At 45.7% G+C, this 20,336-nt stretch overlaps 1 long non-coding RNA gene across 1 annotated transcript in view; it reads right to left on the bottom strand.

Moving 5' to 3' along the window:
- Positions 1-6,748: 6,748 nt before the first annotated feature.
- LOC138513260 (uncharacterized) overlaps positions 6,749-20,336 on the bottom strand; it is a 60,121-nt gene continuing 46,533 nt past the window's right edge. Inside the window, exons 2-3 of the long non-coding RNA XR_011281736.1 lie at positions 17,759-17,900; positions 6,749-8,142 (exon numbers count right to left, since the gene is read on the bottom strand). This is a non-coding gene — a long non-coding RNA (uncharacterized lncRNA). The remainder of the gene's footprint in view (positions 8,143-17,758; positions 17,901-20,336) is intronic.

Below are 20,336 nucleotides of genomic sequence, written 5' to 3'. Positions count from 1 at the left end.
TCTAGTACTAAGACGAAGAAGAAGACTAAGGAACCATTGAGGAAGTCAGGCATGTCCAACAAATAGGTTTGTGTTGGGGTCCTACACAGATGGCGCTTGTACACACTCTTATAAGAGCTTAAGTTGTTCACTATTCGTCATAAAGGGTATAGTCCACGTGTTTAAGTATGATACCATTTGGGATTTTTATTTATCACAAAAGGTGCCGACGCGTGTTTCGACCATCTGTAGGTCTTTGTCAAGGCTAGAGGTTAGGTGTCTCTTTCGTAGTGAATCTAAGAGGGCATGTAGCCCTGGGTGAGTAATATCATCATTTACCAGTGGGTACCACAGGAGTGTTGACAGGCACCGTTCCATCGAGATGCCTACACACCTTTCACACTTACCATACTGCCTTAAGGGGGCTGTGAATTTTCTTGCAGTCTGCAGCACCTGCAAAAGTGTGCCGCTACTTGTTACTGCTCCAGTGCCACTAGCTCAAGTGGTAAATTTTATTTTATTTTATTTTATTTATAAAGCGCAAAAAACCAGGCACAGGGGCAACCGGGCGCATACTCTTAAACATGTTACAAAAAGCAGTAGTTACAGAAGTTACAAAAATATAAAGCATATATACATGTACATACTCTTAAACATGTTACAAAAAGCAGTAGTTACAGTGAGTTACAAAAATATACAGCATATATACATGTACCGAAGGGTACCATTAACAGCGTATAATACAGGGACAGAGCAGAGAGAAAATGTAAATTCAGTTCTGTACCCCACATGGAGTCTGGACTGTGTCAAGGTCTCATGAGTCTTGGGAGAGCAGCCATGTTTTAGCATTGTTCTTGAAGGAGTGGAATGATGGTTCAATTCTGATAGGTGTGGGCAAGGTGTTCCAGAGTTTGGAGGCCAGGACGGGGAAGCTCATCCCACCAGCTTTTTGGAGTTTGCATCTAGGCACGATGAGGCTGTGAGTTTGGGCTGCTCTGGTAGGTCGAGTGGAGGTGTGGCGTGAGAAGCGAGCGGACAGGTAAGGTGGGGCGTTGTTGTTCAGACATTTGTGAGTCAAAGCTAGGGTTTTCAGGGCAATTCTCTGTTTCACCGGAAGCCAGCGTAAGTCCGATCTGACGGAGGAGATATGAGAGCGTCTCGGGATGTTTAAGGCTGCCCTTAAGGCATTATTTTGTACAGTTTGCAATTTATTAAGGTTGGACTGACTGGTCCCTAGGTAGTTAGTACTACAGTAGTCGATTTTGGCCATAACAAGAGTTCTGGCGAGTGTGATACAGTTGGTGGAGTTTAGGAAGGGTCTACAGGCAGTGGTAAGTTTGCAGGTATAGGCCGAAGCTGACCTAACTGCATTTATTTGTCTGTTCAGAGAAAGCGAGGAGTCAAGATAGACCCCTAGCGTCTTAGTATCTTTGGAGACTTTAATGTCATTGCCGTCAATAATGAAGGACTTGTAGGTTTGGTCTATATGCCAGCGGTGAGAAGACCCTCATGGATCTATTGCTCAGGAATGAGTGGATCCAGGCATTGGCAGAGTCGGAGAAGTGGGCTGCAGATTTGAGATGCTGGCACAGTATTTGGTGGTTGACCAGATCAAAAGCCGCGGAGAGATCGAGGAGAATTGCTTTCATCGCTAGAAACTCATTAGGACTTAGAACCATCCCAAGCACTAAGGTGGAAACTGCAGAGTTACTCTCTGTCAAGCTCAGACTCTCAGCTAACCAAACAGCTACCATCCACCTAATATACAGACCCCCTGGTCCACCCACATCCTTTGTGGATGATATCTCTACCTTAGTACTCAACAATGCTAAATCCAACTCCCAAACCATCATTCTTGGCGACCTCAATCTAGGACACCAATACCCTAATGATCCTGCGGCCCTCGACCTAGCTAATACCTTAACAGATTTAGGTTTCACTCACCACATACAGGAACCCACCCACATTAAATGGCGATCCCTTGACTGGCTTAGTGACACCAATTGCAATATTAGCGTAATCTCCAACGCCCCTTGCTGTTGGTTTGACCACCATGTCATCACTTTCAGCATCGAAGCAGCCCCACCACCCAGGCCTTTGGTCGCCCCAGCCACCCTCACTAGAAATAAAAAGGACATTACGACAGAAAAACTACTCCCCCTTATCCTTCCCACACTAAATAACGCTCCTGACACTTGCTCAGACCCCACCAACCTAGCCGACATGTATAACCAGTCACTGCTTGCAGCCATCAACTCTATCGCCCCGCTCAAACTGAGGAAACCCAAACAACGAGCACATCTTAACTCGTGGTTTATTCCCCAGCTTAGAGTGTTACGCAAAGAGAAACGCACAGCAGAGTCACGCTGGAGAAGTCACCACTCCGACGCCCACAAGGAAAGTCTTCTGATAGCCACCCTTAACTATAAAGAAGCTGTACTCCAGGCAAAAAAAGATTCTTATAATAACCGCATTATGTCAGCCCAGTCCAATACTAAGGAACTCTTTAATATCCTTAAGGAACTCGAGACACCTGCAGCCCCCCCTGACTCTTGCTCCAAAGACAACACTTGGTGCACCAATATTCAGTCAGCACTCTTGGGTAACATTTCTACCCTCCAATCTAAAATCAGGGACAAACAGAAATCCCTACACCTTGACCAACCACCGACCACACCTACACTTAATACACATTTAACCTATCCGCATAAACCTTTCTTCTTCTCCCCACTCACTACTCTCGAAGTAGAAAACATCATAAACAATTTAAAACCTTCCAATTGCCAAGGCGACCCCTACCCAGCACCTATTATTAAGGAAGCATCTCATGAGCTAGCCCCGTTCATTACAGCATTCATAAATGCTTTTTTCAAGATGGGTATTGTCCCCGACAACCTAAAGGATGCATGGGTTATCCCACTCCTCAAAAAACCCTCCCTTGACCCTAATATCCCAACTAACTTCAGACCTATCACTACAGTCCCATTCCTGCTCAAGATCCTGGACCGCGCAGCCTACCTGCAGATTCAGGATTACCCCAAACTAAACAATCTCCTGGGCTTAAGACAATCATATTTCATAAATTTGTAATCCTTATCTTTCTTGTCGACTCAGGATCACATGGTGGAGAAAATTTATGAAATATGCTTCTCCCCTGAAGAAAGTTCTAGCATTTACAAGCCTGAAGAACTGAAACATGTCGGGATATGTTGACAATCAACACATTGTTTAAATGTCTAGCGGATATTAAATGTTTTGTGTATGTGAAATTTTTAAATGTTGTAAAGAAGTTTTGTGGTATATGTTCCCATTAGATTGGTGTTATACCCACCATGTGGGTCATAAATCTTGGGTTACAGGAATGTTTTAAAATAAGTTGGTACAACAACGTTTTATTGAGTATTGAATATACAAATTAAAAAGATTTAATGTCAAAAGAGTTTTGTGTTATAATCCCAGTCCATTTTTTCAGGACTTAAAGGTATGGGTGAATAGTTGTCATCCCTGTTTTCAGACAGATGAGCATTCGAATGATCTAAGGTTTCTTACCTGATCTCCTTTGTTTACACATATTTATCGTCTACCCCGGACAGTGGAGCTGGGTCCATCCACGGGGCATAACAATCTTATGTATAATAAATCAAGTTTACTAATGTCAGACATGCTGGTTCATCCTTACGCTTAGTCACTCTCTCTCTCTCTCTCTCCTATCCATGATCCCACTACTCCCCGTATTCTGCTCTCACTCTACCTCCTTTTTGATCCCGTATCACTCTGTCGGGTCATCACTCTTTCTCTTCTCTCCCTCCGATGTCCACACTGTCACTGCTCTTATTTCCTCAAACCTATCCTTTCCTCTGTTCTCACACCTCTCTTCACTATTACCTTCTCTCCACTCTTCTCTCTACTCCACTCGACTCTTCTATCCCCTCTTCACTCTACTCTCCCCTCTAAACTCTCATTGCCACTCCCATCTACTCTGCTCCCCTCTACTGTCCACTCTTTCCCCCTCCTCACCTCTCTTCTCTCCCCTCTCTGTCTCCACCTGTGTCCTAATCTTACCACACTCTCTCCAACTATCTCTTCTAACTACCTCCCCCTCCTGCTTTGTTCCCATCCTCACTAATACTACCACTGCCACTTACCACTGTTGCCACACTCTCATCATATACTCTCCTTATCACTCTCACTCTCTCCTCTACACATCTGCACACTCTCAGTATCTTTATCTCTCTCTTTTTACACCACCTCACCATAATACATTCAACTCGTAGCACTCTGTCGCAACCAATACCTCACCTGCACTCAGCACCAACTGTTCACCACTTCGCTTATCCATCCATCCACCACAATGTCTCTCAGTCCATCTCCACTCTCCTGTTACACTGTTCTCGTCCTAGTTCTATTCCCACCCACCACCTTCCATTGGTTCCAGTATTCAGCTGACTCTGGGGACCAATCTGTGCCTGTCCTTTCCCCAGTTGCTGGGTTAAACAAATGCAAGGCTTTAAAACTTCTCTAAGCCCTGACCCACCTTTCCAGCACAAGTTTGTTTGCAGACTCTGCTGTTTCCCAGGCGTGTTGTGGCTCTTATGTTTTTCTTGTCTATTCCCTTATTGAGCTATTTTATTAACTGGTGTTTTGGAAGCTGCATCTCACTATGTTGTTGTAGACAATGTCATCTACAGCGTGTGTCTCTTCCTATGTGCTCATCTCGTCTGTTTGCTGCCGCCAGGCATTCTGGTCTTTGTAGTTCTGAAAGACAAAAAAAGAGACTTCTGGGCAGCAACCGTGCAGGAAGACATTGGGTGACATGGGGTTGTACCCTGCCTGCACTGGGTGCGGGGGCGCGGGGCTCAAGGGCCAGAGGTCCCTCCACTTTCCCTGAAGTGACAGGGTTGGCTCTGGTTTACACCATGCCCTTTTTCCAAATTCGGACGGGTCCCCTTCCTTCGTGACAGGGTCAAGTAATTGACCCTGTCACAAAAATATAAATGTCGGTAGCAACATCCGAAAATGAACAAGAACACCTAACAGTTAAACATTCTGGATATCAGCTACCCATTGGCAGGACAAGAGCATTTTTTTTTTTTTTAAACCAATTTATTAAATATTAACAGAAGAAATCAGTGTAACAAAGAGATACAATAGACAATTATCCATACAATAATAATGAAAAATATATTGAGGAAAAAAAATAATAATAAAATTCATTAAAAAAATAAAATAAATAATAATATTTATATATATATTTACAATAATAATAATAAAAATAATAATAATAAATACATCAATAAAAGGGGGCAGAAAAGGTGTGATGCAAAAGTCAAAAAGCGATAGCAATTCATAACATTGACCTGAAAACAACCTTCTAGAAAACTGTGGCATAGCAACAAACCAAGAAGCAAAAGACATGAACATTATAATGAGTAAATTGAAACAGAGCATTTTAAGGATTGCTGGGACAGAGTAAGATTCCTGGCCGTTACCCATATCAGACTACATCATCATGATTGAATTTGAATGTTCCAAGTTAGGAAAATAAGTATTCTGGATGCAAAATCACGAGTCGGCACATAACATTTTAAAAAGGATAAGGAATTTTATGTATTTTTACTAAACATATGTAAATGTAGAACGATAAACAGATTATTAGTCAAATTTAGAGCACTTTTATGAGTTTCATGATTTTTGATAGCCAGTGTTTAAAATGTTGGACAACCAGACAACATTTTGTGATGACACTTATTGAAGTTATTTCGTCATAAAATTGTATTTTCTTTATATTCAACCATCATCACTCAACTGTATTGAAATATGCGTCCTATTGCCCCTTTGCTTTAGCACGTTCACTAAGTTGTGCCTTTCTCCATTGCCAAACTTCTGGGCAAGGTTCTTTTGTAAATAATTTCATTTTCATTGCTGCACAATCTAATCCAAAACAACAAAGGGTGAAGAGCTTCAATCCTATCAAGTTATTTCTATACAGAACTTTATTAATATAAAACAATGAACGTCAAGGGACATCAGGGGAGTTGCTAGGTCTGGAAAAGACCCGGGGCTAAGCTGATGTCGGAACCGTTGGGACTGGGGGCTAGCTAGTCTTTTGGCTGTAGCTCCTGAGATTCTATCCGGGGCTACAACCAAAAGATCAGGGGCTATAGCCCCTTTAGCCCCCCCCCCTAGCAACGCCCCTATCAAGGGTTAGGAACCAATTACCATGCATATATGGTTGCTGACGAGTGAGATAATTTGTCTTGGTTTCTTCTGTTATCACAAAACGATTTTATATGACTTTAATTACCAATATTTATGTTTGTGTTTAGAGATGCCATTCACCAGTTATTAAATAATCGTTAGGCTACTTGGTGGAGATGGCATATACTCCAAATGTTTTGGAGTGGTATAACTTTGAGTTACAGTTTTTTAATTGTTAAGGTAATCCCTGAAGTTCACATCTGCCAATTGACTTGAGTAATCGTAAGACTAATATAAATAATGTATTTTTTAATTCACGAGTGTTTGTATTTCATGTAAGTTAGCAGCTACTCTGTAATGGTGGTAATGCTATCGGTAAAGCTTATCTATTTTGCTTTCAATAGGAAGCTCTTGGGGAAGGGGTGCAGGAGGCCTTCTTCAAGTCTCCTTTCTATTTCTGCATGGTTCAGATGGAGTAAATGTAGACTCTGAGGTTCAGATTCAAAATTGCCCTGATAATTATTACAGATCAAGATTCACAAACGCAACGGCAGCTGGAGTAATGATATCATTAATTCTTGTCTTTGTTTTTTTTTTTTTTTTAGGATTTTCAATATTTAATACATGAAAGGACCTACTCGGCATTGATGCTACTTTTATTCATTTGGATCATCAACCTTAATATCAATATGAGCCGACAATGGGATATCACGTTTCTGTTCCCAATTGGACATGATGGCACCAGGAGCAATGTACAGTCCAACATGCTGCACCTTATCACCATTACAGGTATTCTTTTACTTCACTATTTTCGTTGTAAAATTAATGTTTAGATCAATATGATACTGCCAACTTAAGGCTACACAAATAAATGATAGTATAATTATTTTGTTAAGTTTGAATGCCTCTTCTATCAACCTTATGATTCAGGGTTTGTAATGGTTTAGCACCAAATTACATATTTTTCGGTAATCTATTTTTCATAGCGTTATCTAAGGGAAAGGCGCTCTATTCACGTGGCGATGCACGACATGCCTCCGTAGCAGAAGAGGGTTCCTAGCTGCCTGGCTCAAGCACCACGCGTAATATTCTGGGAAAGACCACAAGGCCCTAACTCCCTTGCTGTCCACTATTTTCTACTCCCGTCTCTACTGCCTTCTCCACTCTCTATGTTCACTACTCTTCAATCCCCTCCCTCTACCCTCCTCTCACTACACTACACTCTCTTCCAATTTCTCTGAAATAAACTCTCCTACCACTATCCACTACACTTTCCTTCCACTATTTTGCAATGAACTCTCTTCTCTCAACACTCTCTACTCCCACTGTACACTACACCATTTTGTCTGATGCAGTCACCCTCTTTTCACTCTTTCACTCAACATTCTCATTCAGCTTCACTTACTGCCACTACTCTTAAACATCTCCTCAATCCCTCTCTTCACTCCCATACATGCACTCTCACTCCCAAGTACCACTTTCTCAAACCAGCCAATACCTAACCTTGCAAACACTCTCTGTAATTCTCCTCCATGTTCTGTTGCACTGTCCTTCCTCCACCTCGTTTCTCTATCCACCTTCTCCTCCCTAGGCCTCACCCTAACATCCCACACTCCTTAGTTTCCCGTATCCCCTTAATTTACCTCCTCCACCTCCCATTGATTCTGGTGCCCACCTGGTTCCCCATGCCGGTCTACTTCTTGCTGTCCCCCAGTAGTTGGTTCATTCAGGTCTGCGGCTGCAAAGTGCCTTTTAAGCCCCGCCCCCAATGAAACATGGGTGTTTTGGAATTTTGGGAAAGCGGCCCGGGACTCAAATAGTCAATGTCACAGTCTTTAATCATGCTGTTTGGAGAGGCCGACTTGCCGGTCCGCACCATGTACCGCTCCATTGCCTCAGCTTTTGTTGCTGCCTCAGCCACGGATTGGGTTGTGTTTCATCTTCCACCGCAAGGACTTCTGGCTTCTGCAGTCGTGGGAGATAAGAGAAAAAACACTGTCATTTTGTGCAGCAGGTATGGGGCCATCAAAAGTTGTGCTGAGCATGTTTAGAGGGGACATAGACTGGGGAATTTGCTTCCACTTAAACCAGTAACTGCTGAGTAGTATTATCAATATGGCAATGGAGGGCACATACATAAAAGATTGGAAATGGGGCACTCTCAACTCCCGTACCCCACCTCTGGGGTAGGACTGGCTCTGGCAAACACACAGGTTGCCCCTGCCCCTGCCCCCAGTTGAGAAGGGTCCTCCTCCCACCTGCACAGGGTCTCCACTAACATTGTGTTCTCTCTGTACCAGAAAACAATGTTCACAGCAGCGTGATTGTTCTCTTCTATCTTATTTTAAATTGTGGTGTTTATTAATCTTTCTTAGAAAAAAGCATTGTATGATGTAGATACTTAATTTCCCTTTAAACAAAATTATCTTGGTGTTGTCTGTGTCTTGTGCATGGGAAAAGGTCCCTTTACAATTTCATCCCTCTTGTAACTGCAGCCAAAGTGATATTGTTCTGTGGTGTTTATGAAAATGAGAAAGATAGACCATAGACTTCAAACAGTGAAGTATATTAACTACAGTGGCAATTCTCTAAAAAGAATTTTCTAGAAAAGCAAAGTTGGAGATGGTGTTATTAAACCATGGATGAAGAATCCAAAGCAGGGTTCCTCAATAAGTGGAGCGTTGATGAATCAGCAATGTCCTGTCAATCTTACAAGATAGGCAAGCACATTCACCTGTTACAGTGGCGCATATCCTTTAGAAGCATATTGGAGGTGCAGGCCTAAAACAACTGGGTACTTGTTTGCTCCTCCTTAACCCCGTCCATCACCAATCAGAAATATACCGTTAACACTACATCATCTAACATGCCTCAACCTAACCTTCATTTCAAGGCTGGAAAATCATTTTATCTCTCAAAACACCACCAGAACTGAAATCACTGAGTGTCAACGTTTCTTATATATTATGCAAAGGACATTAAAAAGAAGTCACAGCTTTACAGCTATATACATCTAGGACCTGTAATCCAGGGAATCTCTGCCCTCTACCCAAGAAGGAGCCACCCTCTTTGGGAATAGGCAGGTGAGCCTGCTAAGCTTAACATCCGAAAAGGGACAGGGCCCATAGGATTCCAATAGGGGTGACCCCCCCATTAGAGGACATGCAATCCCTAAACTGGGATATGCGTATCCTTCCTTTTCCTGGAAACTGGTGGAATTGTTGGTTATATGGGTGTGTTAACTTGTACAATAACTTACAACTCCTTACACTAATGGCCGATATGGGTTCGGACCCTTTTCAGGCATCGTCCTCATGTTGGAAATGGGAATGGGAGATAAGTCCACCCCCTTGTAGCTTGGACGATAAAGACTCAATTAGCAATGGAGCTAGAGGGGAGAGGAGAGAGGCTAGTTGTAGAGGCAGAGAGATATCCTCCTAGGAGATGTGGTAAAGCAAAGCCAGCGCCTGCCTGCCTTGGCAGATCGAAGTGCAGTCAAGCCTGTGGAACTGTTAACCCTGCTGGTACACCGACCATAGATGCCCGGCTCACAAGAACCCCGAACAGTGGCGAACGCCTAAGCGATGAGCAAGTGGCATAACGAGGAACTGACGCCAAAGCCCTGCTGGAAGAGAGCTGGAAGGAAGCACCAACTCCATAAGACACTGAACACCAGGCAACACCCCAAAGAGAATAGCCTTGTGGGCCTACTGGAATGCCAGCCCGGATAAGCACCACACAGAGGCAGAAGGTACGAGGTTGCTCCAGGGAACTGGGAGGTGGGTGGAAAGGCCCAGCCAGACCCTAAAGCAGGGCAAGAGACTAGAAACCCCTGGACGGGGACAGCGCAATGAGAGCACAAGGTAGGCAGAGAGTACCAAGACCCCAAGGCAGGGTAAGAGAAAGAAAACTCCAAAGTGGGGTAAGAGAGAGAGAGATACCGAGACCCTAAAATGGGGTAAGAGAAACCAGACCCCACGTTAGAGTGAGAAAAAAACAGACCCCATGCTGATGTGAGAGCAAGCAAACTCCCAGACAGAATGAGAGAAACCAGACCCCAAGGCAGGAGGAGGGCAACGAGACCCAAAGGTGGGGGAGATAAATGTAACCCCGAGATGGGGTGAAAGATACCAGGCCCCAAGGTGGGCAGAGAGACGCCAAACCCCACCATGGGGTGTCAGACACGTGACAACATGGAGCGGTGAAACGAGGATATAAGTCACTTGAGAGAGTACAATGAAGTGCCTTGGTGGAGAAACAAAGATTCTGATGTTTGTTGATCTGCTTAGAATCACATGATGTGCATAGTCCGACATCCAGTGGTCACTGTGGAGTATTGAATTGTGTTTTTCGTAGTCGAAAAGGGGACGTCGACATAGGCGTGTCTGTAATACTATCCCTATAGTGACGTGCAGTGTACCCAACATCCTTCACGCGTCGAGGTCCCTCAGATTGTGTTTTTCTGCCCAGAATCTGGTCGCACTAATGCAAAGCTCGTTAGAGACAAATTGGTAATACCATTTATTCGACCTTTGGTCGTTTTTATTTTAAAATTATGTTAAATCTTAATCCCTCCTTCGACGGCTAAGCTGTTCAATGCCGATTAAAACCTTAGACGGCGGTGATTTCGACGGAGGTGATCCTTCGGCGCTGCTGAACACGTGGCCCGGACTCCCCGGCCTATACAGTAGGGAGAGTGGGGGTCGTGGGACACTTCTGTTTCTTTTTAAGAATGCCTTTCTCTTTCACCCCCCTTTCCTTCGGGGTCATTATCACTTTTAACTATATCCTCAGCTATGCAGAGGACTCCTTTTAGATTTTGCCCGCGCTGTAAGGGCAAATTCACGTGGAAGGATAAGCATAAGAGTTGTAACCGTTGCTTACACCTCGACCACAAAGAGGACGTCTGTGCGGCCTGTAAACATCTCCGCCCAAAGACTTTAAAGGACCGCAGTGTCAAGAGGTGGGCAGCCTACGCTATGTCTAGAGCTGATTCCTCACCCGCCGCCGCCAAATGTGACGAGGAGAGTGATAAAACTACCTCTGTATCGGAGGTTGTAGACCTCTCTAGGGAGCGCTCCCTCTCCTCCGCGTCTGTCCCCAGCCCCAACAAGTTCGGCTTATGCCCTACTTATGGGGATGTACACCCTGGCAACACTGACGCACACAAGAAACATAAAAATGAACACACAGCCCATGGCACTTCTTCGTCGAAGTCGAAGAAAGCCCAAACGCCAATGGAGACACCGGGCCTACCGGCGGCCGCACCCGACCGTAAGGGTCGTAAGCCCTCCCCGCAACTGCAACCGTGTAAGAGAGCGACCGTCGGCGACAAGGCCTCGGCACCTCCCAACACGAGGCCAGATTAACCCTCGATGGACAGTTTAGTAGTCGAGAGCCTGGCTTGAATAGTCTCCACTGATGCTCAGAGACGGGCAGCGAAGGATTCGCACAAGGCCAGGGAGTGCCGAGACAATCGGAAGGCAGGCAGGACCCTCCTCCTACGTCGAAGGAAAGACCTAGCCCACGAGAAGGCTTCTCAGAAGGCGAGGGAGGTTTATCCCCGACGTTATATGAAAGAGCTAGACGGCTACAGGTGGAAGAATTCCCTTTACGTCTGCAGACCGTTATGGACTTTAGAAAGATTCCAATCATGTATGGATAAGCTGGATAGGTTCATGTCCACCCCTGCACATGTAACACCCAAAAGATCAAGAGAGGTACTTCTGGAAGACCCCAGGGCTAAATACCCAAGACTATTTAACCCACTTCAAGAGGCGGTTAATACATATGACCTCACTGAAGAAGACTCTCACTTCCAAGAGGATGAGGAGTTCCTAAATGTTGAAGATCAACAAAACCTAGAAGAAGAAGAAGGTTTTGAAGAAAATTCAGACATGGCTGGTGGGGGCTTCGATGAAGACCCAGATGGAGGTGGCTCACAGCCTTGGCAGTCCCCAAGAGCGTCGACAGACCCTGACGTTCTGGACCTGTCCTCTCCTCAAACCACACCAGTTAGAAACCCGTCACCTATAGATGACCAACCTAGTTTCAATGCGCTACTACGGAAAGCAGCAGCACATTTTGAGATTGATACAGGAGAAATTACTCCTGAAATAGATTTTGTAGAAAAAATCAACAAGGAGAAACCACCTACTAGCCAGGCCATTCCCCTTCTCGCCTCAGTCAAGAGACGACTTATTCCATCGTTATCAACACCTGCGTTGGTTAGAGGGGTCAACTCTAGAATTGAGAAGCTGTTTAGTCCCTCACCCTCTGACCCATTATACATTAAGGGTCACTCTATACCTGATTCCTTGGTAGTAACCACCACAAGGAAAAGGGCAGGGGTTCCGCTATCTACTAGCGAGGCACCCCCAGACAAAGAAGGAAAGAAGCTTTACGCCCTGGGAAAGAGGATTACAGCCTCGGCAGCTTTTTCCACCAGAATTGCCAATAACAATACCTTACTGGCAAGCTATGCTGATAGCCAATGGGGAATGTAACGCCAAGACCTCGAAGAAGTCCCTGAGCCCCTACGAACTAGCTTGTTAGCCACTGTAACAGAAGGTACCCTGTTTAACCAAAGCATCATCAAAAACAGACTAGATGCTGCGGAGACGGCTGGCTGGTCTTTAGTTCAGGGGATACTTCTCAAGCGTCATGTCTGGCTCCGGAACTCAGGTTTTAAACCAGAGACCCAGTAGTCACTCATCAGTAAAGCAATCAAGGGTTCCAACCTGTTTGGTAAAGCGGTGAATGACGCGCTAGAGACTGCTAAGAAGGATTTCGATACCCTAAAAACTCTAGACCAGATCTCAAGGCCTCCCAATATGCGAGGTTACGGCAACAGATGCTTTTTTCGAGGCCAACGACAGCAACAACAACAACAACAATACTCCTCAGCCAGCAACTGCTCCTCTACTCAAGGAACCAGCGGCCTATACGCTCAGAGAGGACAACGTTGTGCTAAGGGAAGAGGTCGGGGACCCACTCCTAGAGGCTCCCCGGCTACCAACACCAAATGACCCGAAGGTTCGGGTACCCCCCCATGCATCGCCGGTCGGGGGCTGGTTAACATCTTTTCTACCAGCATGGGAGGAAATAACAGACCGCTGGGTATTGTCAACCATAGCTCACGGTTACTGCATACAATTCAGTCGGTCCCCTATGTTCAGACCCCCAAGGGGAAGACGCCTATCACCAGAGCACCTCACCATCCTTCTTCAAGAAGTCTAACTGCTACTAGAAAAAGGAGCCATAGAGGCTGTGCCTCTATCACAGGTAACAGAGGGTATTTATTCAGTGTACTTCCTTGTACCCAAAAAGGATTTAACCATGCGCCCTGTACTAGATCTGCACCCAGCAAACAAATTTGTCAAACCTCAAAAATGTCATATGGTGACTTTGCAGGAAGTAATTCCCCTGCTATCTCAGTGGGAGTACAAGGCAACACTGGACATGAAAAGAGATGCATACTTTCATATTTCAATGCTGCCAGCGCACAGAAAATACCTCAGGTTCATGATAGAGAGCAAACACTACCAGTTCAAACTGCTACCCATCGGCATAGCGTCAATGCCGAGGGTATTCACGAAGGTACTGGCAGTGGCAGCGGCCCATCTGCACAGGTTGTCCATCCCAGTATACCCTTACCTCGACGATTGGCTCATAACAGGGGACTCCTACGAGACATGCTTCTCAAATACCCAAAAGACTGTAGACCTTTTGCTCCAACTGGGCTTCTCCATCAACGAGAAGAAGTCCAGCCTAGAACACAGCCAGGTCAAGCAATTCGTAGGGGCTCTTATTCGAACAAAGGACGGCCTCGTCTTCCCCTCCAACGAGAGAGTCCAAAATATGCTGTTTCAGATCCCTAAATATGTAGCCGGACGAGAGGTGACGGTACGCAAAGCAATGCGTTTGCTGGGAATGATGGCGTCATGTATATATTTAGTACCTCACGCGCGACTGCGCATGCGCCCAAAGCAAAAGTGGCTCAACAGTCAGTGGTGTCAGGCCAGCGGACAATAGGACGATCTAGTGGTGGGCTCGCAGGCCTTGGTTCTCTCGCTGCGGTGGTGGTCGAAGGAAAACCTCGTAATAGGAAAACCATTCGCCACCACCGCAGTGGAAGCCACTCTAACCACAGACGCATCCCTTACAGGATGGGGGGCTCACCTATCCCATCAGACTGCACACAGAGTTTGGACTCCGAGTGTAGCGTCCAAACACATACATTTGCTGGAACTACTAGCGGTCTTCAAAGCACTGAAAGTTTTCCAGACTCACCTGCAGGGGAAGATAGTACTGGTCCTCACAGACAGAACCGCAGCCATGTACTACCTGAACAAGCAAGGGGGCACTCACTCTCCAGGACTGTCCAAGCTGTCCCAAAACATCTGGAAGTGGGCTCTCAAACACAACATGTTCCTGTTGTCACAACATGTGCCAGGGGAACTCAATCTGTTAGCAGACAAACTCAGCAGAGACTTCCCTCTACCCACAGAGTACGAATGGCGATTACGAGAAGACATCATCACCGATGTTTTCACGCAATGGGACTTCCCAGAAATAGATCTGTTCGCAACTCTGGAGAACACCCAATGCCAAGATTACGCCTCCGTGTACTCCCAGAACCGCTCCAAGGGGAACGGTCTCTGGATAACATGGTCAGGGAAATTTGTTTACGCTTTTCCCCCCCGACTCCCCTTCTCAACAAGGTAGTGCACAAGATGCACCAGGAACCAGTTACCATGATACTAGTGGCCCCTATGTGGGCCCGACAACCCTGGTGGTTCGCTCACCTAATGGAAATGTCATTGTCTCCACCGGTGAAACTACCCTGCCCATACAACATGCTGTCAGAGGACAGGGGCAGAACGCTGCACCCATGCCCACAGAAACTGAACTTAGCAGTCTGGCTCCTGAGGTCATAGAATATTGACATTTGCAGCTCCCTCAAAGAGGCATGGACATCCTAAAGGAAGCAAGGAAACCAAACACTCGTTACTGCTACTCCAGCAAGTGGAAACGGTTTGTCATCTGGTGTATAGGAAAGAGCATCAACCCCGATGACTGCTCTCCCACACAAATTGTTCTGTACCTGACCCATTTGCTGGACTCGGGTCTAGTATTCAATTCTATTAAAGTCCACCTAGCGGCACTTTCTGCATACACCACTTCCCAACTCAGTGTCATGGTGGAAAGTCCCAGTGATCAAAGCCTTCATGGAGGGGGTAAAAAGGATACACCCTCCAATAGCAAACCCAGCTCCCGGCTGGGACCTAAATGTGGTACTCACTAGGCTCATGGGTTCACCCTTTGAACCCATGCACAAGGCAACTCTTAAAGACCTCACTCTTAAGACTGCTTTTCTAATAGCTATCACCTCCATTAGGAGAGTAAGTGAACTACAGGCTCTTTCTGTTCTAGACCCCTTTGTAACAGTTCACAGAGATAAGGTGGTTCTATGCATACACCCAAGGTTTGCACCGAAATTCATCTCGAAATTCCATGTCAACCAGTCAATAGAACTACCAACGTTCTTTCAAAATCCTTCAAATCTAGGAGAAAAGAGCCTGCATACACTTGATGTGCGCAGAGCGGTCATGTTTTATATGGAAAGAACTAGACCACTGAGAAAGACTAATCAGTTCTTTGTCTCGGTGGCAGCAGGAAGAGAAGGAGATGCAGTTTCAAAGTCCACTATATCTAGATGGATTGTTCAATGCATCACTCTCTGTTACACTCTTGCTAAGAGAGAACTACCCTTCAAGCCAAGAGCACACTCTACTCGTGGCACTGGGGCATCCATAGCATTCATTGCAAATGTTCCCCTTGAGTCCAACTGCAAAGCGGCTACCTGGAGTTCTGTACACACCTTTACAAAACACTACTGTCTAGATGCACACTCTAGATCTGACTCCCAGGTGGGACAGGCAGTATTAAGACATCTTTTCTCTACTGTTCCTTCTCATAACCCACCGCCAACTCCGGGTACTGCTCGCTAGTCTATGCACAGCATGTGATTCTAAGCAGATTAACAAATATCAGAAGACATGTATTATTTACCGTAAAAGCATTTCTGATGATTGTATCTGCTTAGATTCACATGCGCCCACCTTTCCTCCCCGCTCGGATGGAAGGAACATAGACATCTTATTACTTTCTCTCTCTTTTATGTACTCACTCACGCCTAAGAAGGCTCCCTCAGAGCGAGGGAAAAATACAAACAGAGGGACCTCGACGTGTGAGGGATTGTGGGTACACTGCACGTCACTATAGGGATAGTATTACACACACGCCTATGTCGACGTCCCCTTTTCGACTACGAAAAACAAAATGCAATACTCCACAGTGACCACTGGATGTCGGACTATGCACAGCATGTGAATCTAAGCAGATACAACCATCAGAAATGCTTTTACGGTAAGTAATGCATGTCATACCCAGTGTGGATTTAGGAACCAGGAGGTTCACAACTGTAGAAGAAAAGGTGCCTGACCAAGGCAAGGAGAAAGAGACTGAAATAAGACTGACATCCAACCCTCAAGGATGGAAAGGTAAAAGAGGCACTTGTTCTTCTGATTTGAACTACGTTACAGGGCAAGGAGCCTCTTTGCTGTGAATCTAAGACGGGCATGCACACCAAAGAGCAGAAGCATGAAGAGAAATTCGGTCTTCTGAGTTGAACTGTGCCATGGGGCAAGGAGTCCCTAGGTTTTGATAATTAATCATCAAGCTGGGGTCGGAAACCAGCCAGCACTCTTTCCTTTTGGGCAGAGACCCTTTTTCATTCTACTTTTGTTAAACTTAGACTTTTTGTGTTCACACTGGTAGGGACAGTAATCGTGTTAGAATAGGTTTTTGTACAGTGGACTTTGTTTACTTTGTATGACATCCTGACAAGCACTCCTTTCGACTCCTTTCCTTTCTTTAAAAATAGGGCCAAGACACATAAGTACTGCATAGAGTTTGGATGTTCTAATAAAGAACCTTTTGACTCAAAGTGCCACCTTCTCTGTCTCCTGATTCGGACTTACCCCAGCCTGTATATTGAAAGGTTCTGTGACAAACTGACCTGTTTGTTACCTATAATGGGAGCCTCGTGATTTCTGGGGACCAGGGGAGTGACCCTTTATGTGATGAGAACCATCAGGACAGCCCATTGCACCCACGTCCTTCCATGGGTGGTCCTGAAGTACATTTGTCTTTAACTAGGCTGCAACCCCAACATACCGGTCAAGGGTCAATATACTTCATGAGATGGGAGAAGTAAGTCGAAGCACTAGGGCTTAAGAACTAACACCATTAAACAGGATGTACATTCAAGAAAATTGGGCCCCCAACCATTGTTTTACATTACATGAAGAAGCAGGTGTTTGAACAATTTGGACTCTATTTGTAATTGCATGCTGGGAAAAGGTAGACATGGAGCAGTGCACGCTGGGTGCATGATCCCAGATGAAGAACACATACCGGAGCCAGAAAGAACTACTTGCTCTGCGATAGAGGGAGAGACATGACGCAAGCACTCGGCCTCAGCACACGGATGTTGAATGTCTGCGAACAAACTCACTTGTACATCAGAGATCCAGAAAGTCAAATCAGCAGGTCATGATCACGCCACTTGATTTCAACATAGAGGGAAGGTTTTTGCAACCTCAGGTTGTGGGGGTTGGTGAACATGTTGATTCTTTTTATTATACGATGCACAGCACCTGCAGACAAAGAAAACCATCAGCCACATGATGATAAGGAGGAAGTGGAATAATTATGCATGGGCCAATTAGAGGTAATCAAACCTAAGGGGAAAATGACACAGATTATTGACTGATACAATCACTCTATCGGCACATTTATTAAAAAAGAGCCTCAAGCCACCAGACATGGTTGGAATAAGGAAGTTATTCCAGTAAGAGTAACCCTCTTAACTTACCTCTCATCTGACTTCTAGCTACCATTTTTCCCTCGCATCTGACCTGTCTCTATCCCTCACTTCCTCTGCCTCCACTCTAGCTCTACACCCCTCATGTCACATCCTGGGCATAGCTGGCCGTACTGCCTGCTTGCACTTAAAAATGTCCAATGTTGGTTGTCCTTAATCTATGTATGTCCATTTATGTGTTGTCCCTGGTGACTTTTCCATTTACTCCCCTCCACAATCTGGTCAGAATGTCCCTAAAACTCACCCCATTGTAAGAAGCCATCAACAATGTCTGACGCTGTGGGCGTATCAGCAGGGTTGTCCGTGATGTGGTCCACCCCACTCAAACCCTGAGAGTCTTTCAATTCCCCTTCCTCCTCACCTGATGAAGACGAGAAGTCCAACTTCCTTCCACGAGGTCGACGAGTAAAAGTCCTCCTCTCCTTGTGTAGATAGGGTCTGCCTCGGGAGGAAGCCACCGCGACCCTTTGGGAATGAATTTGCGGGGACTCCCCCCCCGCGACAGACAAGTGCGACAAGGGGAAAAGCCTTACGGCACAAAAACCCCTTTGGAGTGTAGGTATCTGATGATGCGGAACGAGAGGAAGATCCAAAGCCAGCTGGAATACGGGAGACCGGCAAAACTGACGGTAGGGTGTAGCAATAAGTGTAGAGCAGGCCCTGAATGAGAACGGGGGGGGGCCAGAGAGTGAAACTAAAACAAGTAAGGCAGGAGGAAAGAAGGGAGGAGAGCAAACCGTGCCCGCGTACAAGAAGGAGCACCGGTAAGAGAGAGAGAGAGGACAACAGGAGGAAAATAGGACAGGAGCGGAACTCCGCTAAGCGAGAGTACAGTGGAGCGCTCGCAACGAAGAAGAATTCAGAAGTTGCAACGCGCCGAACCGCCGAGCGTGAACAGAGAAGTACACTCAGCGGCGGCCATGTTGGAAAGGACTAGAACGTAAACCGTGCTAGTGAGCACAACGTGGCGGCACGGTCTGACGACCGCCATGTTTCCACCTCTTCCATAACCGCCAGGAACCAGCGGTTGTGACAGAAGCTCACTACTTCCTGTCAAATGTGATTTCTTATCTATTTTACGTTCTTTTGTGATCAAAAGGCATTGTTCCTCCTGTATATAAAAAAATACACACAAATCTGAATCAAAGAAGAGAGTGGTGTTCGTGTGAGCAGAGCGGAGGAAATTCAGAAGCGCTGTATCTGTGTTGGCCAATCCATGAAGGTGCAAGATGCAAAGAGAAGGAACAGAACCAGTGTTGCCAAGATAGGAAGGTGTAGTAGCAGAGAGAAGGAGCGATGCCTGTGTTGGACATGCCATGAAAGCCAAGCAGCAGCAGAGCAGCATTGAGTAGGAGAGAAGGAGTAGAAGCTGTGTTGGTCAGTTAGTACTGGGTAGATTGAGACAAAGGTGGTTGTGCCAGTTACACCAGGGCTTTTTATAGAAGCCAGGTTAAGAAGTCTGGCTAGATTAGTAGGCGTAATGGAAATCAGGACTCAATGAATGGCAGTGGCCAACCCGTAAAAAAGTATTTAAAGTTAGGTCAGCTGTAGCTCTAACTCAGACTCTGGTGGGAGTTGCAAGGCGACCAGCCACAAATAAAGAATGATTGTAAACCTTTGAGAACTCAAGTAAGGTTGAATGAAAATCTTGTCTGTAAGTTCCTGGTAGGGGAGAATTCATCAACCTAAAGGAAACCGCTAGGGATAGAGGAGTCTGTCATTCGCCACAGACAGTGGTCACTATGGTCTTCCTGGAGCAAGTCTCATTGTTTGCTACATTACACTGTGCCTTCCAACATGGTTCCAAATGCAGCACATTCAACATGTAGTCACCAGTCTAGTTTATCTAAGCGGCCATCCTGGAGGTCTTCTCACTTCTGGGTACCACATACATCTATCGGTTTTGGACACAGCCGACCGAAGGTATCTGATTACCTAGATCAGGGCTCCCTTTCCTTTGCAGTTACTTGCTCTGCCTTTGCTGGATTTTCTTACGGCATTCCTTGTGTCGCGCTGCTCTCCTTCTTGCCGCTTGCTTTTTTTGCTCTCTTGGCTTTTGCCACTGGCTGCCACTATCTACATTCGCTGTTTACTGAAACCTTTGCTAATTCTAATTTGCTTGCCCTATCCACTCCTTTGCTGCTACTTCACTTGCTGGAACCGCTGGCTTCTAAGTGCCCACATCTGGATAACCTGCTAAGGCAGCATA

This window comes from Ambystoma mexicanum, chromosome 12 (genome assembly GCF_040938575.1).
Source record: "Ambystoma mexicanum isolate Mex_15411 chromosome 12, UKY_AmexF1_1, whole genome shotgun sequence".
NCBI classification, from domain to species: Eukaryota; Metazoa; Chordata; class Amphibia; order Caudata; family Ambystomatidae; genus Ambystoma; species Ambystoma mexicanum.
Note: the sequence above shows the minus strand (reverse complement) of the source record. Positions and strands in the feature narration are given on the sequence as shown.